The 13,884-nt window shown below is 43.7% G+C and overlaps 1 protein-coding gene across 10 annotated transcripts in view; it reads right to left on the bottom strand.

Annotated features, from left to right (window-relative positions):
* The window catches only part of ADGRL2 (adhesion G protein-coupled receptor L2), a 257,131-nt gene that overhangs the window by 205,185 nt on the left and 38,062 nt on the right, over positions 1–13,884 (bottom strand). For 4 of the 10 annotated variants that reach the window (XM_035123248.2, XM_060276792.1, XM_035123252.2 and 1 more), the window contains exon 1: positions 10,754–12,227. The exons of 2 other annotated variants lie outside the window; for them this stretch is intronic. The gene's annotated coding sequence lies outside the window, so the exon portion shown is untranslated. 4 more of the 10 variants (XM_035123243.2, XM_035123246.2, XM_035123241.2 and 1 more) reach the window with 3 other exon arrangements.

The following is a 13,884-nucleotide window of genomic DNA, read 5'->3' on the forward strand; positions in this document are numbered from 1 at the left end:
TGACAATGCGGCCTTTGCCACCCGGGTAGGAAATGAAGTGCAGCATGCAGACCAAAATGCCGTTTCTAATAAATGACGATAGCACTGATAAAAACCAATGTACTTAAAATAAAATCAATGAGAAATAACTGAAAGGAATATTTAAGGAATATTTAAAGGCAAAATTGTTAAAGCAGACTACGAAAGGATCAAGAAATCACGATGCTTTTCTGAACGTGCTTTCAAAAGCATATAGCACAAGCATATAGGGCAACTCCTTTCTGTTACAGGAAAGCCTCTAGTGGCCAAATCCATAGCCTGTCATCAGCAGGTCCTATTTGGTAATCTTCAAACGATGTGGCCTTGAAGGCTTCAGGCACAGTGAGTGCTGAGAGAAGGAACACAACATCCAAACCACACAAGTAAATATGCTTTATAAAATTTATTGAGAGAGAAATCAGACAATTTAACTTTTTTTCCTTTCAAATCTAAACAAAAAAAAAACAGGATGAGTCCCCCTCTCTAATAAGTCTGATTTCCTCTCCCTTCCTGTTGTCTATCAACAAGAGTTTATTTCCAACCATTCCTTTCTGAAGCTGAGCAAGATCATATTCAGAAAGTACACATGACAAAACTAGAACCCAGTTATTCCATCCACGTATGCTAATATATCTACACTGATTTCAAAAGACACCAGTCTAGTCCAAATATGCACCTGCACTCAGCACAAAGTGAATCAAGGTCTTGTCAGTCAGCAAGGAATATTTCATCAGCAACTAAATGCAATCACAATTATAGCCGAGCCCTCCAGACTACACATACTGTAACAGAAATACCTCTTGCAAGGAGTGGGTGGGAGGGTTGTTTGGGGACCCATTTTATTTACCCAGATCAGAGAGAGTCTGGATCGTTAACTTGCAGGGTGGCTGCAAGGTCCTTTCATGCTATCCTGGCCAAAGAAAGGAGGAAAGGAATCTTGCATTAAGCTATGACATGGCAAAAAAATGGCTGACTCATGCCAACAATCATGTTCCATCATGAAACCTGGCTCCAGAGCTTGCCAAAAAGATGCCACCCAGCAATATTTTAAATGGAAAGGCAAGATCTGAATAAGCTTGGCAAAGTTGCCTTCTCTGTCTTAATCTCTCACACATGTACAAGTTCTTATGATACTCACTGTCCATGGGTGGAAGGGGATGACAGAAATTGTTGGCATGCCAGTGGGAAGCGTAATGATTTTAGCTGCTTGTTGTTTCTTCCTTTGTGCTACATGCTTAGGTGATTAATTTGAAAAGGCAAAGCAAAGCAAAGGGACTTCTGGCACCTAGGGCTTTCTGAAAGACACCCTATGTCTGGTAGTCCTATGGCCTATTGCCAGAAGTGTGGGGTGAGCTCTGGTTATTTAGAGGGGGAAACTATGAACACTGCTCTTCTTCAAAAGTACTAGGGCCTAGGGCTGTGTCCTAGAGGTCTTAGTCGCTGGACTTAGCCCAGAGGGAGGTCTGTTTCCAATTAAACCTTGCTCCCATCAAGCCAAAGTTCCATCCCAGTTTCAACTCTCCATATACCTTATCAGCAACTAAGTAGAAATCTCAGAATTCTTTAAAAAATAAAATAAAAACAGTCATCCATTTCCCCAGCAGCAAAGAACAATTTTGGCAGTAATGGAAGTGAAAGTATTCCGCCGTCTAGAAGCAGAGCAATAATCATTCCGAGGTGTTGACTCATATGAAAAAATATCTACAGCAGACGCAACACACAGTTCAAAGTAAGAATAAAAGCACCTATTTAAATATGGGGATGGATTTTGCATCAAGGGAACAAATCAAATGGTAAAAAATAAAATATCAACTGGTTGCTCAAAACCGTTATTATGTATTCTCCAAACTAAGAACATGCAGACAACTAAGCTTGCTATCCTATACCCATTTAGGATATTATTTCTGAAATACACTGAATTTGCACCATAGATCTTATTCAAAACTTTTGCAACTTAAGCAATATAGGTAATGACAACAGCATAAACATAGTGCCCAGTATTTTTATTTATTTATTCAAAACAACAAATTTCAGAACCCGCAAAAACATGAGTCCAGTATCAAAATAGCAGAATGTGTTCCCCTTGGCTTAGAATCATTTTCTAATTTCTACATCCAAATGTCAAGCATTTCTCTCCTGAACATGGCAAAACATATTCAAAATATTTTGAGTTTAGAACCAGTATTTATATTCATACGATGTATTACTGTCCTTTAGCCTTACTGTTTTGAGAAAAGCAGCATCTGACAATGTTTACTACTCCTTCTCATTCACACAAAATGAAGCAAGAGGTAGCAAGTCTAAATGTTGGGGTATCCTACAGGAGTTGTACTCCATTTATCCCCCAAAATCTCCTAGAAAAAATTCTTGAAACGGACAAAAACATTTATATATAATTAGAAAGTAATCTAAAGCATGCAAATGTATATAAAAAGTATCCTTTTACCATAAACACTAGTCAAGCAGAATGAGAATCTGCTTGATATACTCGAATTATAACTCAAATTAATTCTCTTTTTAAAATAAAAACTGGAGATTGTGGGCAAAACATGAAAAACTACCGTGCAAGGAGATGTGGTTTCTTGTACATCTCCTTGCCTCTTGCAAAAATAAGTAACATTGTAAAGTGTTTTGTACACCAAAAGTGCTATATGTAGCTACTAAAAATTGGTTGCAAAAACATTTAGTTGCATTATGTCTTTAAAAATTAGAGCTTCGCTTCCTTTTGTATCCATGCTCCCAAATACAAAATAACAAAAAAACCAAGCATTGTTTCTTCAGAGGCTGCATGCATGTCTAATTGATGGCTTTCCCTTTCTTACTTACAGTGGGAAGGCTGGATCCAGTTCCTATGACCAGTGTCAAACATTTCACAGGGGAAAGTCACAATTCATGCATCGTATTTGACAGTGTGTGTGTGTGTGTGTGTGTGTGTGTGTGTGTGTGTGTGCGTGTGTCTGTTTCACTACCCAGGTTTGTACCAACTACAAAACGTGCTTAAAGAAGCTGTCCAGGGAAAATGCAATGATTTAAAATGCCCAAGTATATTTTAATGTTTATAAGGTTCTCATTCTAAGCTGTTAGCCAACAAGAGGTCCCCTTTTTCTCCCTCAGCACACGTTCTGTTGTCAGGCCATGATTAATTCTGTGCTCTGTAGAGGGAGACATTACATCCGGGCTAAAACATACCTAAATTTTACCCTGAGGCAGAGGTCTGGTTTAAACATCTCCATTCAAAGTGGCATTTTTCTTCCCCTTCTCAGTCACTTTATTCAGAAATTCTAGCATGATGACTCTGTGACCTACAAATGGCCCACCGGTTTTAAACTGCTATGTTGCCTGCCCCTTGTAGCTGGCTGTTTCAGAGACTCAGGGTAGCAAGATTGTGTTTGCATCAGGAAACTACACAGAGGCAGATGTTCAATAAATAAAAAAAGACAAATTCTAGCTTTCTGTACAAAAGGCAGAGGCAATATTTTCAAACTACAGTATTACAACACAGAGAGCCTACAGAAATATGTAATCATTTTTTTTTAAAAAAAAAAACAGAAAAATATCACAAACACACCATCATAAATATATCTTATTTTTAAAAAATGTGAACAATTGTATCTTAAGTGAGTTTTTCTACACTGGAGACATGAAATGGATGCTATTACTGTCACCCTGCAAAGTAATTTACTTTTCTATCTTTGGTCTTCATTCTTGCTTGAAACACCTACTGAGGTTTTCATATATTTTTTTTCCATTACAAAATCAAGGAAGATATGCAGGTAAAAAACAAAAAAATGGCTGGCGTGACCATTTTCCATGCTTAATGCAATCCTATATGCGTCTACGGCGAATATATACATTTACGCAGAAGCAAGCCCTACTGAGTTCAATGGGGCTTACCTGCCAGAGTGTATAGGATTGTAGCGTATATCCCATTTCTTTTGGAAAGTTAATGCTCTATTAGTTGACTTATCCAGTTGCGCTCCTACACAGAGAAAAGCAACAACCACCTACGGCACAAAAATGTAGCAAAATTGCATGCTATTACATATAGATTACACTATATTCTTGGTGCATTAAGAGCACAATCCTGTGTATGTTGACTTAGAAGTAAATCCTACTGTGCTCACAAGGAGGCTAACTCCCATGTAAGTGGGCATGAGTCTGCAGCCTCTATATGGCCACTTTTGATAATGCTAGGGAATTTATACACTGCTGGCAAGATGCTACTTAACAAGGTAATCTCATTTCTGTGGTTTTTCAGTATAATTGATTTTCCCTCTTAGCTGCTCTGATAATTGAGCAAAATTATACAACCGTGGTGGGATTTTTACTTACCAGCGCACAACACATAAAACCTTCTACAAAGATGAAGTATACTACTTCATAAAACTTCATTTTTGTTGTAATTAAACAAATTGTATTTCAGTTTGGCTTGTGCTGCCAAAGCAATCAATAGCATTTATATATTTATTTGGCAGCAGGCTGCACTTTTATCTGCAGGTGTTAAGACTCTTGTGTTTACTTTTAGTCAAGACTACAATGTTCTTGACTATTATGCCTTTCTGGGAAAAAAAATTTAGGGAGGAAAATAACAGGCTTCTGTACAGTTGGAAGCATTTAGCGCCTGACAAATACCACAAGGGAGGAAAAATAATAGCACATGCAAATTATATATTGCTTCTTCGACCCATAAAATGCTCCGTTTAAGATAATGAGCCACAACCTGGCCTGCACTATAATTCCAGAGTCTGATCAACAATGCTTTTCCTTAAAAGACTCAACTGATAGTTTTAAGTGCATCCGGTTGTCTCTTATCTTTTAGCACTTGTTAAGGAATGTGTGTGTGTATGGTGTGTGAGTGATTGAGAGAGAGAACTTCAGCAGTCACCACTAAAAATAAAGTTATAGGAAGCAATAAATTACCATGTAACTAAACTGATATAAAAATGATCAGCTTCGACAGACAATGTTTACGTAGGAGAATTCTTCAGAAAGGACATGAACTAATATTTTAACTGATCAAGAGGAGATAACAGAATAAACTCTTCTTATTAACTCCCAAACATCATCAGCTCCATCTGCTTTGAGGTTTCATTATAATGACATATATCCTATTTCTCAACAGTCTGATAAAATTAAGCATGCTATGTTTAAGAGTGCACATGTGCTCCTGGGAAACTGAAAAGCTTACGCCTCTCTCTTCAGACATGTAGCATCAAATCTTCAAAATAAGATTAGAAAACAGTTCTGTGTAATGTGACATGTATAAGTAGCATGACTAATGATAATTCCGCTAAAATTTCCTATGGAAAATAACGGACTTGTTTCTGCTCCTAAGCATGAATTAAAAATTGCAGTTGTGTTTAACTATTGCTTCTTATCTTTCATTTGGAAAAGTCATTAGCAGTTTTAGAAACTTATTTTTAACTGCCATCTTACAAACATCCAAATGCAAAACAAAATAACCCCCAACTCCTGAGACTTCACTATAACAAAAAGCGCACCCACCCACCACCAAAAAAAGATCCAACCAACAGCCATTTGACACTCCATTCAATTAAAGTCTGGTTTCTATGGAAAACCCACATTGTTTAAAGGGGGGGGGGAGGCTCTTTAAATCTCAGGGAGCAGGGTTGGCTATTTTAAACAGAAGCAAAACAGTAATTTCTGTGTAATTTCTTTTGCAATGCACACACCTTCTTCTGAAAGGTAACTTGTTCCAGTGTTAACTATATAGCTTCCCCAAAGTTATACTTGCGTGAAATGTTTTACCAGGGAGTGCAATATATCTTTAAGGGGGGGATTATGCCTGCCAAATTCTTCTACATTATTTGTTCATGTCAATTAAATATATGCTATGTAAAAGAGATAAAACAGGTAAAACAGATGAAAATAGTGACATATCAGTTTGCAGTATTTTAAGTATGAATTGCACTACGACTTATATGACTGGATCTTACCCCATCTTAGTGACTTCCATTGCTGACATGTTGTCAGTGAAAGCTGTAAGGGACAAACGAAACATGGCGGCAGCTTCTGAAGTGTTCAAATTATGGACTAACCGCTAAGCAAACTTTGCTTTTTTTAATGCTCTCCTCTTGCTCATTTTAAGGAAGGAAAACACCCAGAAGCCTGGTGTTAATGTCTCTGCTGATTGTGAAAATTGCTGCAATAAAAACTCCAACTGCTTGCCTTAAATTAAGACTTCCAAGACTACATGCAACATCTATATCTTTGTATTGGTTTTTATAACATTTGGAAGCTGGGCTGCTTTCTTTGATGTTGGCCCATTAATGAATAGGGGAGCCAAATGTGGCAGAGAGAGAAAAATAACTGTTTATTAGAATATCTCAAGTCAAAACCTGCTTTAATTGGTTTGTGCTACCCCACGTTGATTCAATATCCTGATTTCTCCAGCTCTAGCTGCCAGAGCAACTGAATATCTATGTTCAGTTGCTGTTGCCAACACATAGTGACCCACTGTGATTGAAAATGGCAGCTGAAGCACGGCTGTAGCACATTAATTTCTGTCTAAGTGGTCCAATTTTGTCTTACGAATTGCTGAAAAGTCTTCCTTCTGTGGCATTTTTATAGAAATTTGTCGAATTTCGAGATCACCGTCATTTAAACTGAAGTGCAACATTTCCAAGACAATTTTTAGATTATCTCTAATGGCTGTACTTCCTTTACAGCATGTAATGTACTTTCTTTACAGCACTCTATGGCCAAATCAGACTAGTTAAAAGTAATTTAAGTGTCGTAATGACAACTACATCAATATGTTCCATTTATACCACCAAAAGGTACTGCTATAAAGCAACTGAAGGCATTATTTACTCTGGTGAAAATCACCTCAGTGTAATGACACCCCATTTGAGTACTGTTAAAAGATCTCCACCCACAAAAACCTGAACTGCTCTTCACCATTTAAAATTAGCAAATGTATTTTTAAAAACAAAACCCTGCACAATTCACTCTTTTCTTCAAGGCTTCCAAGCAGCCCAGCTTCTTAGTGATATGAAATTAAAAATTATTCTGGATATCATAAACAATTCTCCCGCGATAACCACCTATTTCTCCCACCCAAAACTAACCACTGGAGCCATGGAAATAAAGCTACAATATCAGTAGACCAGATACATCATATTATTTACAGAAGAAGAAGAAGAAGAAGAAGAAGAAGAAGAAGAAGAAGAAGAAGAAGAAGAGGAGCAAGCAAGAGGTATTAGAATACACTGGAAAAGTTCATTTTGTTTAGCTTGATAAAAGAGACCTACCAAACTTCACCGCTCCCCCCACAACCTAGGAACAATCTACTGTTTGGAAAACAGCCCAATTTACTGAAGGAGTGCTGCATTCTGCTTGGCTCCTAATCTGCCAGATTACAAATATTGATTTTTTTAAAAAAATAATAATAATGAAGAGAGGCATATCTCTTTGCAAACAGGGAAAAAAACAGGAGTAGCTAATGAATCAAAAATTACGTCTATGTGACAGCAACATAAACCGACTTAAAATGCAATGATGAATATTCTGCAACTACACTGCCAGGACCAGTCCTTGCCACAGCTATTTAAAGCATATGCATTAACACTACTTCTACTGAGGAGGACAACAATAGCAACAAAAGATACAGCACATGATTCTAGATAACCTATGCAAAACTGACTGGAGGCTTTAAAAAATAATAATATCCACAAAGGCATTTTAATTATTCTCTTATTGTTCTTTGGAAATTAGCCATAACAAATAAATAGAATGTTAAAATCTGTAACACACCCTATGGAATAAAAAGATCTGCTATTCCTGTATTATGTATGAGAAGAAATGTGTGCTTTCTTCAAAGGCTTGCAACTGAGTGGTCTTTTCTTTCAAAAATTCATTTGTAGCGGGGTGGTGTTTTTTAAAAAGTAATTAGAAGTTCTTTTCCATTCAGGCCCCCTAATGAAATAATGTGCAGGCCATATCCAAAGTGTGAGTCCAAAAGAAAAGGTCTTGCAAATCCCACTAACAGAAAGGATAGGAGACACCCGAAACTATGAAACAGTGGCTGTCACGAGAAAAAAGGTCACCCTTTTTTTTCTTAGAACAAACCATTAATCAATAGAATATAATTGTTTGGCCGTTTGCAAGAGCCTGCAGCATACAGACTATGTTCTTCGCTGGCATAATTACAAAACAGTAAAAGTTCAGAAACATAACCCAAGCCCACCTCCCCCTTTTACCCCTTTACAATTCCCCCACTGCCCTTTGGGCCTCTGCTTTGGAAGCAAATGGAAGACAGGCTGAAGTTTTCTCAATTGAGCTGAAAGCTAAAAACCTTTGATATGCTAATAGCCCCCTTCAAACGGTAAGAATTCACACTTGCATTAATTCAAACAATTTGTGCAGAATGATGTGAAATGGCACCTCTTTTAGTGACAGGCAACAAAAGGGAGGGAATCAGAGTGTCTGAAGAAACCAAACAACAGAACATTTGTTCTGCAGAATGTTCTAAGAACATGTTCTTAAGGGGAAGATAAACAACATACACCTGAAGCCCAAGATTAAGATTGGTTTGCCAAAGCAACTGTGCCCCAAACCTACCAGCACCAGATTTATAAGAGGCTATTATTAATTACAAAGCAAAAATCCAGAGTCTTTTACAGGGTATCGTCAACACACACATACACACACACACACACCACCTTATGGAAGAAATCTCACACACCTTGAGTCTAAGAGAAGGCAGCTCTTCGGGCTACCAGAACTGTATCCAAACACTCCACCCACTTAAGACCCCCCCCCAAAAAAAGATGCTACAATAAAATCACAACTTTAGCTTACACTTTTCAAAAGCTTCTTCCAACATGCCATGTGTCCCAGGTGGCCCTAAATATCTAACAAGTAAAAATGGAACACAGGTTCTCCCTTTTTTCTAATCCCCCCTCAAGAGCCACAACTGCAAATGATTATAATTCATTACTATTTGCAAGCCTCGTGCAAGGTGTGGGGGGGGGGGGGCTAATCAAACTGCTCCTCCATCCTTGTGCTTTAGTGAAAATAAAAGTGCAACAAGTCATTATTTACTTAAAGGGCTGCAACTTTTCCTCTCAGCGGGCCACTTGAATTCATGAAGTCGACTTGGTATGGGCCTGCTACACACACAGCCAAATGAATGAAATCAGCCACCAGGCTTTCTACTCTAAAAACACCCAGAGTGAGGAGGCTGCCTGGCTGGTCACACACATAGCAAAGAATGCTGGAGCAAAGGGAAGAAAGAAGAGAAAAGCTTGCTCGAATAACAGGATCCAGATGGCTCTTGCTTTTAGCCAGAGACTTGCAAGCCTTCTTTGGAAGTCCCCCCCCCCCCGCAACCCTAAGAAAAGTGGGATTCCTAAAGAAACCCCTCTCCCCCTCCACACTAATTTCTTTCCATGGGAGAAATAAGAGCTGCAATCCTCAGGCAAACTAGTCGGAGAGACTTAAAACAGGAGACAATGTGTACACCCCCACCCCAAACACCAAGCAGACTTCCAGTCCCAGGTCACTTTACATCCACAAGTCTGGGCACACTCGCTGGTAAAGAAAGTCCTCTGGAATCCCAATAAACACGTCCTTCGCGTTAAGTATTAAGTGTGGCTTGAGCACTTGCTGCAATCCTACCTTGCAACACTTTATTCCTTTTTAAGGGGGACCCGAAGGCCAGTCAAATCAATACCAGAGCAACAGTCTTTCTTGAGGATCGGGCAAAGTTTAGCAAGCCGGGAGGGATTTCTCTGCCTTCCACCCACCCACTCGCCCAGCATTTGAGCTGCTGGCGGTTCCCGAGGGAGCTTACATGCCACGCGGGGGTTTCGCGTGGCGGGTGATCTGCGTGGCGAGCAGCCGGGGGTGGGGTGGGTAGGGAGGACAGGCTGAAAGAGGGGGAACCCCGAAGTGTCCTGCAACAGCCCGGCGGACTGACTGACCTCTCCCCGAATCCCCGGGAGGAGCGCTGCGCGCGGCGGAAGGGGGAAATCCTCGCGCGCGCGCTCTCGCTGGATCTGATCACAGGCCCCACACAACCCTCGAAAAAATTGCCTCTGGTCGTCCTCCTTCTCCTCCTCCTCCCGCCGGACTCTCAGCCCTTCAAGAGGCCAAGGCCCTCCAGGATCGCCACCCCAGAGCCTCCTACGCCGCTTCACATGTGACTACGCTCAGGTCACCTTCTTTCCCACCCTCTACTTGCCCGGGAAAGACCCCAGCTTCACAGTTAAACCCTCATCCGATCCGCCTTTGCCCAGGGACGAAGATCTAGGAAGTAAAAGGACCATCGCGAGCCTCCCCCTGCCTGAGTGTTGTCTATTCCATGCTTCTCCCTTCACACACACGCACACACACTTTGGTTTATGCGGCGCGCAGGACTCTCTTTTTTCCAGGTGATGGAAGATTGGGGGGGGGGGGGAGAGCGGTTTATCAGAATGCATGGGACGGGAAACAGTTCGATACAGATTTATTGGAGGAATTCCCTCCCCACAGCGGGAAAAGGGGGTTAGGGCTGAGGCTCTACGGTGCATTTCTCCCGCACCCCCCAATGCACATACATACACACACACACACACACACCCCTCTCCTGCAAAGTAAGCAGTCCGCTTGCATGTAAATGGCTCGCAAAAGGGGGCGATCGAAGTAAGCAAACAGGTCCTGCAAGTGGAAAAGAAGCATCTCACCCACGAATAATCCGCACACACCGAGAAAGAGAGAGGGAGACACTTACCTTTGGGTTTGCAGCCAAAGCCAGGCCGGGCTTCCTCTTGCATCTGGGGTGCCCCGGGAAAGGGGGTACAGGGTGAGCCCCTTTCTGATCACAAGGTGGCGGTTGCTGTTTGTTGTTTAAAGGCGATGTTTTGGCCCGGGGAGCGCCAGCAAACACAAAAGCCAGAAGGGGAAGGAGGTGGAGGATCGCCGGGCAAGTCAACGAAAAAGAACTGGGCTAGGTAGAAGAAGCGCAGAAAGGCGAGGAAGGCAGCTGGCTTTGCAGCTCGCTGGGCTGGGACAAAACGCACACCAGGAGGCTGCTCGTCTCCCTTCCGTCCAAGCAAAAAAAGAGCCCAGCCAGCCGAAGGGGCTCGGCGAGAGGTTAAGTCAACATTTCCCCACACACACTCCAGGTCCCGACGCGCGCGGCTCCTTCCCAAAAACACGCACGCACTCCTTTAAATAAATGTTTGGGGGGGGGAGGAGAGGAGAGCGAGGAAGGAAGGAGGTAAAACAAAAGGAAAATCGAAACAATTATTTTGGTCGATCTGAAAGCACCACAACAAAAGAGCGCTAGGTGCAACACCGTCTTGAATGTGACCAACCCTGGAGTCCTCTCTCTTTTCTCTAGGCGACTGGAATGGATAAGGGGGAAAAGAAGGCGACGCCAACAGGAGCAGCCGGAATCAACTCAATTGTTCGGCGGCGAGGCGAAGTGGGGAGAAGGCGCTGCGATCGCAAAGCACGGGCACACGCGCGAGAGAGGGGGAAATCGGAAAGAAAAGCCCCCTTTTTCTCCGTCGTCCTCGTCGGCCTCATTTACATCTCCCTGGATGGCATCTTGGCCTCTGGCAGGATCCAGTTCCAGCCCTTCTTCAAGCTTCGCTTTTTTTTCTCCTCCTTGCTTCTCCTTTCTCCTCGACGCTGCTGCTGCTGCTGCCGCTGCTGCCCCGTGAACGGAGATCAAGAGCAAAGCTGGTCGCGCTCAAAGCAATGGGGAGAGAAAGGAAGAGAGACAGAGAGGGAAAGGAGGGCGGGGGCGAGTGAAATCGCCCTTAAAAGAAAAAAGAGAGAGAAAAATCCCAGTGAATTGTATTGCCAGCTCCCTTTCGTCCATGCACCTCTCTCTCAGTGTGTGACTGGGGATTGCGAAGTCCTGACACGGACTCTCCACTAGCTCTGAACTGGAGCCACCTCCAGCCTCCACCTCTTCCTCCAATCTCCACCCCCTCTCTCTCTTTCTCTCTCTTCTCCCCACCCCTGGGCTCGGCTAATCATATAAACATATTATCATGTATAGAAGCGGCGGCAGCCAAAAATATGGGGGGGGGCATATATATTCTCCTCTTCCCCACCACCCCGCTTCTTGTGTCTCCTCGCCGCCGCCACCACCCGCACAAACTGGTGGGAGGGGGGCTTCTGGCAAATAAAAGCAGATTAGAGACAGCTAAGTACCAAACGTGAAGGAGATAATCTAAAGGCTCGATCTGCCACCACTGGCCATTTTCCACTCCATTTGAGCTGCTTGCGGCTGCACGGCTTTGGGGAGGGGGGGAGAGATGGGGGGGAGGTGGGCTGGGGAGAGAAAGAGAAAGAAGCGGTGCGGGTGTGTGTGTGTGTCTGTGTTCGTGCAAAAGCTTTGGGCTCGATCTGGCGGCGGCAGGGAGCGCTGGATCACTTCAGCCGGCGGTGGCTGGGAGCTTTGGGGCAGCCCCGCCGCGAGAGCAGGAGGCTCGGCTGCATCTCTCGGGGTCCCCACTGGGTGCTGTCCGCCCACTCGCAGAGAGGGCCTCCTCGCCAGCCCCTCCGCGGCGCCGCAGACGAGCAGGCGGCTTCGCCTCGCCGCTCGTTCAGGGGGAAGGCTTTGGCGGCCGGCTTCCCCACTCGGCGCGCTGGGCAGGGCGGGCGGCGGCGAGCTGCAGGCCCGCGCAAAGTTTCGTCGCCGGCTTTTTGCCTGCCTGCCTCTTCCCTTTCTCCTTTGTGTGCGTAAAAAGCTGCCCGCGCCTAGCGCCGCCGACTCGGGATAGCAAAACACAGGAGGACCACCACCATCACACACTGGGCGGGCGGGAGAGCCGAGCAGCAAGTGCTCCTCGCCAAGTGGAGGAGGAGGAGGAGGAAGGTGAAGAAGGCAGTTGTGGTGGTGGGGATACAGGGAAGCCTCCGAAGTTCAACTTCCGAGGGTCTGGCGGGGACTGAGGGGGAGGGCGCAGGCGCGCGCGCGCACAAGACGGAGAAGTGCAAACCCAACTCCGTCCGCCATTCTTCACCGTCTTCGTGCGCCTCCGAACAATTCAGTCGACTTTGCGGGGCGTGGGATCAACTCGCAGCCACCAGTGCAAAGGGAACTGGAAAACTGTTAACTCAATATATAAAAATGACCAGATAAACCCCTTATGCTGGGGGGGGGGTGTCTTTCTTTCTTTCTTTTTCTTTAAAAGTGTTTGGCTCTCATTTGTTTGCTCCGAAATCTCTTCCCCGCGCCCGCTTCCTTCTCCATTCTCCGTTCCCAGGGCAGCAGGGCGACAAGAAAACCGAGAAATAACGCTCGAGAACCGTATCGAAAGAAGGGTGCGAAACTGCCCGTGACCCTCTAAGGCGCAGAAGGAAAGCTCTTCTGCTTTCTCTTCCCCCTCGGTGAAGGATTGCCTCAAACTGCGGGAAACTGCCTGCCCACTTCCCCTCCGTTCACTTTCTAAAAGAAAAAAAGAAAAGAAAAAAGTCCTGTTCTTTTGTCTGTAATCCGAGGAGTTTCGGAAATTCTCGTGCCAGGGTTCGCTCACACGTTATGAGCATTTGATGGATCTCCCTGCCTGGCAACTGTGGGGAAGGTTATACAGTGGCAGGACTCCTCTTTCGGCCTCATTCAAAAGATGCCGTTTGAGGGGAAATGGAGAGGGAGCCTGTACACGTTACATCATAACCTTTCCCTGGTAAAGGGTAACAGCTCTGGATATCAGAGCAGGAAATGCTCCTTTTCTAATATTCACAAATTAGACAGCGGTTATATTGTCCCCTTGGTTTCTAATAACTACTGGCACTCTATTATAATACCCTCAAAGGATCTCGAGGCATGTCCTCTCTTTAATAGAAACAACAATCTTGTGAGGTAGGCTGGACTGCTGAAGAGGGATTTTGAAACCCAAGTCA

This window comes from Zootoca vivipara, chromosome 7, assembly GCF_963506605.1.
Source record: "Zootoca vivipara chromosome 7, rZooViv1.1, whole genome shotgun sequence".
NCBI lineage: Eukaryota > Metazoa > Chordata > Lepidosauria > Squamata > Lacertidae > Zootoca > Zootoca vivipara.